This window comes from Tasmannia lanceolata, unplaced genomic scaffold (genome assembly GCF_043159265.1).
Source record: "Tasmannia lanceolata isolate RefF3 unplaced genomic scaffold, GAP_Taslan_0.1 ptg000024l, whole genome shotgun sequence".
Taxonomy (NCBI): domain Eukaryota; kingdom Viridiplantae; phylum Streptophyta; class Magnoliopsida; order Canellales; family Winteraceae; genus Tasmannia; species Tasmannia lanceolata.
This window is the reverse complement of record NW_027518701.1, coordinates 7,937,983-7,948,987: the sequence shown is the minus strand read 5'-3', so window position 1 is coordinate 7,948,987 and position 11,005 is coordinate 7,937,983.

The window sequence follows — 11,005 nt, the reverse complement described above, 5'->3', positions numbered from 1 at the left end:
TCTCACCAATTCGCGCTCCGTGCGTTTCAGGTTTACTTCGGATATGGAGACTGGAGATGACACTCCAGCGACCTCTCGTAGTTCTGCCTCCTTTATGCTAGACCTATATTCCTCAACGGGACCCGGAAATATTAGACCCAGATGAGAACTAATGTGCATGGTATGATCCACCATCAATTCAAGCACCTGTTGGGAAGAAACCAAGCCCGAGTCATTCCGTGGAGGGACATAAGAGAGTTCTGAGTCACAAGGCAGGAGCTGAAAATCCGCCTTGCTACACCATCTCAGTGGACAAAGATGGGAGAAACTTCCAAGCGATACCCTGACGAGCGAGCGAAAAGACCACTCCCTAACTTCACCAGAGAAAAAATGCTTCATACCTCCCAAACCACTATAATCAATGATCACCTTCCTTTGCCCCACCCGGCACTGAATGAAGAAACGGTCATCACGAGAGATAAGGATACACCTACTCTTGTGACGTTGCAGACTATGCCCCCACACCCGGTTGTCACCGAGCTCCTCCTCAGACTCAGAATACGTGCGAGTAGCGCCCATTGTGCTTGAGTCGTGGATGAGGCTCTCCTCCTGGTTCCCAGGACTCACCAGTGGAGAAGCCCAAAGGTCCTCTGAAGCAACTTCTCTTTCAGAAAATTCCATTGGACCCGAATCGGGCACGTAGATTACATCTACTCGAGGAGAGTCGCTGTGGTGCGGAGGGGATAAGGCTGAGATAATATCTTCAAAGCTGTTGACCTTAGAGTAAGGAGTAGCTGTTGCTGATGAGTCTTGAATAGGACCAGCTACACTGGACCACCTGTATGCATGTGAGGGACCCCCTTTTTGAAATTCAACATTTTTGCCAGGTGAGATGCTGCTAACCGGTGCTGCTTTCTGCGCACAATAGGCTGAATGTGAAGGAATCTCCGACTCCACCAACCCGACGACCCCAGCATTTATCTCCGGCACCGACAACAATGATGAGGTTTCATTGATGGCATTGAAGACATCATGGATTGCAGTTATGGGATGGTGAACTACTTCAGCTTCACTTACCCCTTCAGTAGGAGTATTTAAAGGAAGACCCAACTCTTCTTCGGAAACCATCTGCCCAGCCGGAGAAGGAGAGGAGATTTTTGCAGAGTCGTCGTCAACTCTTTCCCGTGAGGCTAGAATCCAACGAATTGTGCCATCGATAGAGCTTTGGAGAGATAGTTCACTTCCGGGGCGTCCTTCAGACATGATCAGCATCCTACCCACTTCATATCCGAAACCCGCATAACACGACAAATCTACCTCCACCACCTGGCCTATTTTCCTCCCTATACGCTGAAAATTATCGGCGCACCATGCTTCAGGCGGAACTCCTTCTATTTTCCACCAGGAAGGCTTCCCCGCCTTAGGAAATTTTGTATCCCACTTCTGTAGATCTTCCAGAGGAGAATGGGATGGAGAGCACCAATCTCTGATTAAGTGAGATCGATTAGCGCCCGCTGGGATGGAAATTTGGATTTCTAAAGGAGCAATTTTATACACCACAGCTTTAGTCCTGCTATTGCGAGAGAGCCAGTCTTCCAGCGCATCCAGATCACCATCCCACCCTTCCTTCATCTTCCCCCATAAGCCTAAGTCTGCATTACTAATAGACTTAAGGGGGACTACTTCAAGGTTGAAAGCTACACCTTCCGAAGTTGCAGGAAGCAACGGCTCCATTCTAACATTCTCTGCTTGAGGCGCTGTTGGTTTAGGAACAAGCCTCCTCCTCACCATCGGATCCGCTGACTGTTCTTGGTGCCCTGGAAAATTGAAGTCCGAACTGGACCAGACTTTATGACACTTCCAACATCTAACCCTCCTTCAAAAATTCCTGAAAGCACATCTGCAACATCTCCAATCTCCCAGTTCTCTATTCTTTCTTTTGTGGAAGGCACTCTCCATTCGTCTTCCCTTCTTGCTTCGGACGGGTAGCCACTCCTCCTCTTCATATCGGTGAGGCCAATTTCTCTGCCCAACTGCCGGCTCAGAGCCAAACTTCTTCCAACCTCCTACAGAATCGCCCAAAAGGCCTGCTTCGGGGTTGATCCGCCGGACCCCAAGAGGGATCAAATTCGCCCCACTGGCCCATCTAGGGCGATCTCCCCCAACACCTCTCACCCCGACGGAGGTCATAATTGTCACGGAATCCTCCTCCACTCTGCAAAATGTGCCGACCACCGAGCCGTGAGAATCCACCGGATTCTGGATCGGAAACCCACGCGGAGACCGAGATGGAGGAAGACACCGAATCTGAAGGAGCTGAAGAAGAAGAGGTAGAGGATACAGATGAGAAGAAGATCCCTCTCCCTGCAAAATTATCCTTGTACGAGAATCTTTCTGTAGATGGCGACCAGATTTAATGTCGTGAGGTCCACCTGGCCGGGTGCATAGTTACTTGTATGCTGTGACTATCGTCCAGCATACGAACTATGTCCGTTTTACACACAAAGTGTCCAGGTGTTGAGATACTAACGGTGCGGTGGCACTAGAAGGCGGGTATAGCCCTCACGGCTCCTACTTATAGTATCTCTCCGAGAGTAACTTGTATTGAGTGATTCCTGAATGACCGTCGACAATCCGTGGTGCAATCGGCTGAGATTGGTGATGATGAATGTGCTATATAAAGACCGAAAATGGAAGAGATTATATGGGTTTACGCTATGCCCCTTCGCAATATGGTTCGCATAGACGTTTCTTCAAACACCTGGTGGGCATCACTGCTGGAATGTCCCTGCAAACAATAGTTGGCAAGTCTCTTTGAGGCATTTCATCAAACATCAAGGAGGCGTAATTGCAAGAGCATTTCTGCAACTTTAAACTGCCTAGAACCGTGCCCTTCACGAATGGTCTCTGCAAAGAGACCTATACCACAGAACCACAAAATTGAATCCCAACAAAGACCCAAAACCTCAAAGTTTTCACATACCCCAACTCAAACCCATCAAAGATTACGAAAACCCACCACAAATATCAGATATTCAAACACAGAAAGGTCCAAAATACCCAAATCCAATATCGTCAGAGACACCCAGAATGCAAATTTTCAAAACCCAAATTTGAAGCAACCACAAATTAGAACCTTCACAGGCAAAATCCAAATCTAGAACGCCCAAGATCCATGAATACCATCCAAACCCATCTGGCCAGTTGTTTGTGTTGGGTATATCATATAACCCATGTATGTTCTAATATAAGCCCAATAGGTAATGGACCAGGTGTAGTGGGCCCATTTGGGCTGGAGCCCATTAACCTCTTCTAACCCTAGTGTATCTCTATATATAGGGGCTGGAGGCAACAAACTTGGTATTCCAAACTAGATACCTTGGGTGTAATGCTTTAAGCATCCTGCTTAAACCCTAATAACCCTAACAATCTTAAAGCATTACATAAAAAAACCCTAGCCGTCTCTCACGGAGTTGGTTCCTCTCTGCTCGTGTTGGATACATCGAGGAACCCTCTCTTTCCTCCCTCTGTTATCCTCAACAGAATTCGTTTTTTTTTTTTGTTGTGGGTTTAATCATCCACAGAAACAGATTTGCATCGTGGGTTTTACACACAACAAAAATCAAACGGTGGGTGTATTTGGGAGTTGGGTGCTGTTGGGTAACGTTCCTGCTTGGGAATTCTTTGACGTGGGTTTATACCCTCCTTCAAAATTTCTATTTGGACGTGGGACAATACCTTTCGTTGGAATCAAGAAGAGAATGGAAGTCTCGCCGACCATCTTCTTCTTCCTCAACCGAATTCGGGGCTGAAGTTCTGCAGAGAAGGCTACTCTTGGAACCGATATTGTTTGGGCGTGATTACAAGCAGCCCTCTTCCTCATCCGATTTTGAAGTGGGTTTATTCTCCCACATAATCGTTGTTTCTTAAAAGTGGGTTTTAATTGGGTTTCTCATAGAATCGTTCGTTGAGGTGGGTTTCTTGGATTGAACCCCTGTGGAACATAAGCCCTCTCCTTTTTTCCTCTTGGATATACAGCAGCCCTCTCCCAATATCAATATTCGATTGGAGTTTTTTGTGATCGTTTTGCCCTCTTCTCCAAATACGAGATCGAAGTTGCTGTTTTTGGGTTGGGTGGTTCTCACAGCAGGGTGTTATCCTCTCTCTCCCTCCTTATAAAGTTTGCCGAGACTTCTTTTGGGAAGAAACTTCTGTTTGGGCAAAACCCCCCTTTGTTCCTATTTTCTGATAGTGACAGAGTATTGGTCGGTGCAATTTTTGGGCGTGATTGCCGATTCCAATTTTTTGAAAACGTCCGTTGCCGAATCAAATTTTGTGGCTAAATCCCATCGAAGAAACCCACTTGGAGAAAAGCCCTTTGATAGATTACTTTGGTGGTAGTTTGGAGCGTAACCCTCATTTGGGGCTGATTACTTTGGTAATCGTTTCGGGTCCATTGGCTAATCTTGCCGTCGGTTTGAATCGGCTCTTGGACTCGGCTTTGATTTGGTTCTTGGAGCTCAACTTGGATTTAGTTCTCTGCTTTCTTGGATTTGGTTCTGCATCTCCCATCCAGGTGCACTCTTTCCAATTTTTATTTCCTCTAAAATATACGATGGAAAAGATCTCTATGCCTTTTGAGATGGTCAAACTTCACTCCTTTGGTGGATCTGAGTTTACCTCATGGAAGCGAAAGACTCAATTCAGTCTAAAATACATGAACTGTTTTTACACTGTTTTGAGTACCTTTGCTGAGACGGATGAAGATGTTGATGAATCTCAATGGCTTAGGGATGAGGATTTCTGCAAAGACTACCTATTGAATTGTCTTTCAGATCGTCTTGCAGAAACCTATAGTAAATTTAACACTGCTAAAGCAATATGGGACAACTTAGATGCTCAATTCAAGAAGGAGGAGGAATTGTCCAAGACCCATCTGGTGGACAAATTTATGGATTTCAAGTTTCAAGAAGACAAGGAAATCACTCCTCAAGTTACTGATCTAGAGAATTTGAGATCTAAGTTGAATAATGAAAAAATAGCTGTCTGTGATTCGTTTCTTGTGGGTGCAATTATATATAAATTACCATCTGCATGGCATTCTTTCAAAACCGAGATGTATCGGAAAAAGGTGCAAGTAGGACTGGATGATCTCAAACGATTCATTCGAATCGAAGATGAGAATCGAGCTAGGAATAACTTGGAGATGGTTAGACAGCAACAGTCTGCTGCTAACGCGGTAACATATCCCAAGAAATTTCCTCGGAAATCCAAGTCACCTAAAAGTGAACATCCCAAGTTGGAGGCCAAAAAGACTATCTTTCAGAAAAAGAAGGGCAAGTGCCACAACTGTGGGAAATGGGGTCATTTTGCTGCAGAATGTAAACAACCTAAGAAGGCTAAATCTGACACACCACAAAAGGAAGCCCATATGATGGTGGGCAGTGCTGCGCCTAAGAGTTTTATTGCCATGTTAGGCAATGGTAAGGCCAGTACTTCTTCAGACTGGTGGTTAGATACAGGAGCCACCTGCCATGTTTGCAACTCAAAGAAACTTCTTACGGATGCTGTTGGCGTGAAAGAGACCGTTACAGTGGCTAGTGGAGCTGAGGCACAGGTGACTCACACTGGAACTGCGAACCTGGTCCTTTCTTCAGGTAAAATACTCACTTTAAAAAATGTTAAAGTAGTTCCTGCTATTCAAAAGAATTTAATTTCTATTAGTCTTTTAGACAATGCTGGCATGTGTTCATCTTTTTTGGGTGGTAGAGTAACTTTAACTGTTAACTCTTATTATTTTGGCTGTGCTTTCTTAATCGATGGTATGTATAGACTGAGTTTAGCAAATGAAACCGTTAGTCAGGTTAGTTCCACATTGATTGATCCTAAGTTGTTACACACTAGATTGGGACATGTGAACTATAGGAAAATGGTCACACTTGCTAAAACTTATAATATACCTTTAGATACATCGATTAGATTTGACAGGTGTGAAGTGTGTGCACAAACCAAGATCACTAGAAAACCTTTTCGTTCGGTTTCTAGGAGCACACAACTTCTTGAGTTAATACATTCTGACCTCTGTGACTTTAAAAGTTTCACTACTCGAGGTGGTCGGAAGTATTTAATCACATTTATAGACGATTTTTCTAGATATTGTCATATTTATCTCCTAAAATCGAAAGATGAAGCTTTTGATAAATTTAAAATTTTCAAAAATCGTGTTGAAAATCAATTGAACTTGAAAATTAAGCGATTTAGGAGTGATAGAGGAGGAGAATACACTTTGACAGAGTTCAAGGAATTCTGCGCCTCTCAGGGCATAATACTTGAAACTACTGCTCCTTACTCACCTCAATCTAATGGCATAGCTGAACGTAAGAACCGGACGTTAACTGAAATGTTAAACTCTATGTTATTGACAGCTGGCATGCCTACTAGCTATTGGGGAGAAGCAGCTTTAACTGCAAATCACATCCTGAATAGAGTACCACACTCTAAGTTGCCCTCTACTCCTTATGAGTTATGGCATAAACATCCTTGTAGATATGACACTCTTAAGACTTGGGGCTGTATTGCTTATGTGAGGATACAAGACCCTCGGAGACCTAAGGTAGGACCTAGAACCAACACTTGTGTTTATCTAGGTGGTGCAGAAGATAGTGCTGCTGATCGGTTTTTGGATCTATCTACCAATTTGGTTATAGAATCTAGAGATGCAGTATTCTTTGAGAATAAATTTCTCAGAGATCATGGTTTGAACCTACCTGGCGATACTGAAATGGTTACAGAATCGCATGTAGAGTTTGAACAGAATACTTCTGACACCTGTCCTACACTGATTTCTACATCAGAACCTTTAAGAGTTTCTACAAGAGATAGAGTACCCAAGAACTTTGGTGAAGACTTTGTGACCTACCATGTAGAGAATGATCCATCAACCTATAAGGAAGCGATGAGATCTAGGGACTCTTTGTTGTGGGCAGAAGCCATTGATGATGAAATGAGCTCTCTGCTACAAAATCAAACTTGGCAGCTAGTCGATTTGCCAAAAGGGGCTAAGACTGTAGGCTGTAAGTGGATTTTGAAGAAGAAACTTAATCCTGACGGATCCATAGCTCGGTATAAAGCACGTTTAGTAGCTAAGGGCTATACTCAAGTCAGTGGGATAGACTACTTTGATGTTTACTCACCGGTCTGTCATTTGGCAACGATAAGAATTCTTCTTGCTTTGGCTTCTATTGAGAAGTACGTTGTGCATCAAATGGATGTAAAAACGGCCTTCCTTAATGGAGACCTCACAGAGGAAATCTACATGAACCAACCTGAAGGGTTTGTCATGGAAGGTTTCGAGAACAAAGTTTGTAAGTTACACAAATCTTTGTACGGTCTTAAACAAGCACCTAAATTGTGGCATCAAAAATTTGACAAGGTAGTAAAGAGCTTTGGTTTTCAGACCAGTTACTCAGATAAATGCCTTTACTATCGTTCTGTGTCGAATAAGGTTGCGATTATTTGTTTGTATGTAGACGATATGTTGATTCTTGGTTCCGATCTCTCTGTAGTGAGTGACGTGAAAACCACTTTGGCCCAAGAATTCGACATGAAAGATCTTGGTGTGGTTGACACCATTCTTGGTATGAAAGTAAGTTTTGAAAGGCAAGGGATTACTCTTAGCCAAGCCCATTATATTGAAAAACTACTTTCTACATGGGGATACAGTGAGTGCAAACCGATTGAGACACCATTTGATTATACCAAGAAGCTGATCTCTAATGGAGGAGACAGTGTGAATCAGTTAGATTATTCTAAACAGATTGGTAGTCTCATGTATGCTATGAGTTGCACTAGACCAGACATAGCCTTTACAGTTGGCATGCTGAGTCGTTTCACTAGTAATCCTGGCCATGAGCACTGGGATGCCCTTATGAGGCTGATGAGATACCTTAAAGGTACTCAAGGATATGCTCTATGTTATACTGGCCATCCTCCTATCCTGGAAGGGTATTCTGATGCATCATGGGGATCAGAATTAGGAGACAGTAAATCTACCAGTGGTTATGTTTTTACACTGGGTGGAGCCGCTGTTGCATGGAAGTCAAAGAGACAGACTTGTATTGCTCTGTCATCTATGGAATCGGAACTTTATGCTTTAGCTTCTACAGGAGATGAAGCAGAGTGGATAAGAGATCTGATCCTGGACATTCCATTGACCCATTTAAAGATTAACTCTTTAAGTTTGTTCTGTGATAATCAAGCTACAATTACGATTGTGAAAAACTCACTCTTTAATGGTAAGAGGAGACATGTCAGGCTGAAACATGCCACGCTGAATTATCTTCTAGAACAAGGTATTATCACTTTGGTTGATGTGAGATCGAAGGATAATTTGGCCGATGCTCTTACGAAGGGACTGAACAAAGATCGAATATTCAAAACTGTGGGGGAGATGGGGTTAAAGACAGTGTAGACGTGTCTTAACCTACATTCATATTATTTTGAATTTTTCGAATCTCCCTATCTTGGCCAAGATAAGCACTTGATATGTTTCAATGATGTTTACAGTTATCTTTATGTCATTCCACATTTGATGACATGTCCTTCTTGGGAAAGGTTGTTTCATTCCAAAATTGATGATACAGCTTAACTCAATTTGGATATGATGCCTGTAACATTCCAAATGGAAACATGGAATGGTTCTTTGTAAAGAAACTGTTTAGGTCTGGTTCTTGATTGAAACTTGACATTGATGCTTATTGATATTGACATTTATTTTTCAGCCATTATGAAATTGTACTAAGTTCTTCTGGTAGAACTAGATACTTTTAGTAAAATACACAAATGATTGAATTCATTTTTTAATGAAATTCATATTTGATAATTTACAGGAATTGGCGAAAATGGAGGAGATTGCCTCAATTTGGATCTTGATGAGGATGACTTACTTGATGAGTGAATCCTTATAGCACAGTGGAACTATTATTTTCTTTTCCGTTGATTAAATAGTTCACCTACATATAAAACTGCTTATGTTTGAGTTTAGATTATTTCTAAAACTCTTGGTTATTCTTTAAAGTATTTTTGTTTTCAGTTGGATTACAAATCTTTATTGATATGGTGATATGGATGATTCAATAATTTGTTTGGACATCACATTATCTATCTATTGGATTGTGCTATATGTAGAACATAGGAGGAGATTGTTGGGTATATCATATAACCCATGTATGTTCTAATATAAGCCCAATAGGTAATGGACCAGGTGTAGTGGGCCCATTTGGGCTGGAGCCCATTAACCTCTTCTAACCCTAGTGTATCTCTATATATAGGGGCTGGAGGCAACAAACTTGGTATTCCAAACTAGATACCTTGGGTGTAATGCTTTAAGCATCCTGCTTAAACCCTAATAACCCTAACAGTTTGTGCCTCCCAACTTGCCTTCAGGTTGCTGATGAGCTCTTTCCCTCGAGCCTTCAGGTTGCTGATGAGCTCTTCCTCTCAATTTTCATACCCAAATCCAAATCCAATTTTCAATTTTCATACCCAAATCCAATATTCTAGTTAAACTGATGGAAATATTTATTCCTATTCCAATCTTCTTATCCCACACACATACTCTTTAAATGTCTTCCTTTCTACTAGATCATATTGAGCAATTGAGTGTGTTTGTGACTCTCCCGATCATTAGTCCAAGAAGCCTAGTAGAGGTTTGCATAAAAAAGTCTCGAGGAAAGGGAAGATCAAAAGAGACGAGATTGTTCGTGGATATTACAGCGAAAAGGAATTTGAAAGGAGTAAGTCACAAAAACATCGTACCTGGTAGAAGTGTAAACTCTCTTGCTCTTGACATGGCTTTGTTGATCCAAGTAATGAATCTATTTGATATCATAGGATGGTATTCAATGATTACTATCCAAGAAAATGTTTATCCAAATCTTGTAGCACTTTTTTATGCCAATCTCAAAGTCGATTGTCTCTTCTAATCGATTGTTTCTCTTTAAAAGGAACAAGCAACAAAAATATATTGTTTTAGGACTAATGAAGATATTGTAACTGGTTAACGGGTCCTTTTTCCAAAGCATATGCTTACCCTCCTCTGGGGTCCAAAGTTCCAGAAGGAAAAATGTTCAAAGTTCCAAAATTCAAGTATGTGCTTGATCAGCTTTAAGACACCAATGGGAAAAGATGATGTCGATTATCACTGGTTTGTAAACATCACCAAAGTTGCAATATCTTTCCAAATAAAGCCGTTTGGATTGCAGGAATTTTTTTGAAATGTTTGGAAAGGAAAAATATTTCTAATATTTCTTTCTTTTTTACGTATGAAAAAAGATAAATTGAACAACCCGACCTTCAATTTATGATAATAACTCTCTAAATAAACTATAATTGCTGCAAAAAATTTCCGTCGTAGAAATTTTTCTTCCAATCCAAAGATGACATAAAGGGAAAGTGGAGCGAAGTCAAAGGATTTTAATCAAGAACAGGAAGTCAGGTGTAAAAAGTGGTTGGACATCTATTAGAAAATTCCTTGTTCAACATAGAGAAGCCATGGTTGGAAGTAGTTCGGACATCTTATTTATGGGACCTGGTTAATCATGGCTTTCATTCAATTTTAGCCATTGGATGCTGAGATTATGCTGCCTAAAATATAAATTAATAATTGCTGGAAAAAGTTTCATTAGAACAATGAGGAATGATAGAATGAAAGGCGGCCCTCACAAAAATCATCTTCAAGGGCACAGTTTTAGAGGCCATCCACTTTTTTCGACGCCACATGCAGAAATCAACCAATAAGGGCACCCTTGAAGCTGATTTTTGCAAGGGCGCTCTTCATTCTATCATTTCTCTAGAACATTTTATAACTAAAGAAGATGGTGCTATGAGAAGAAGTATATGCATGAGGAGCCTTAACGGGGCCCATGTATGTACTAATAGTTAAAAAATCATGTAGATCGAATGATCCCAGCCATCCAATTACGAGATATTACCTTAATAGATGCTAACCGTTGATCATTTTTGTGTC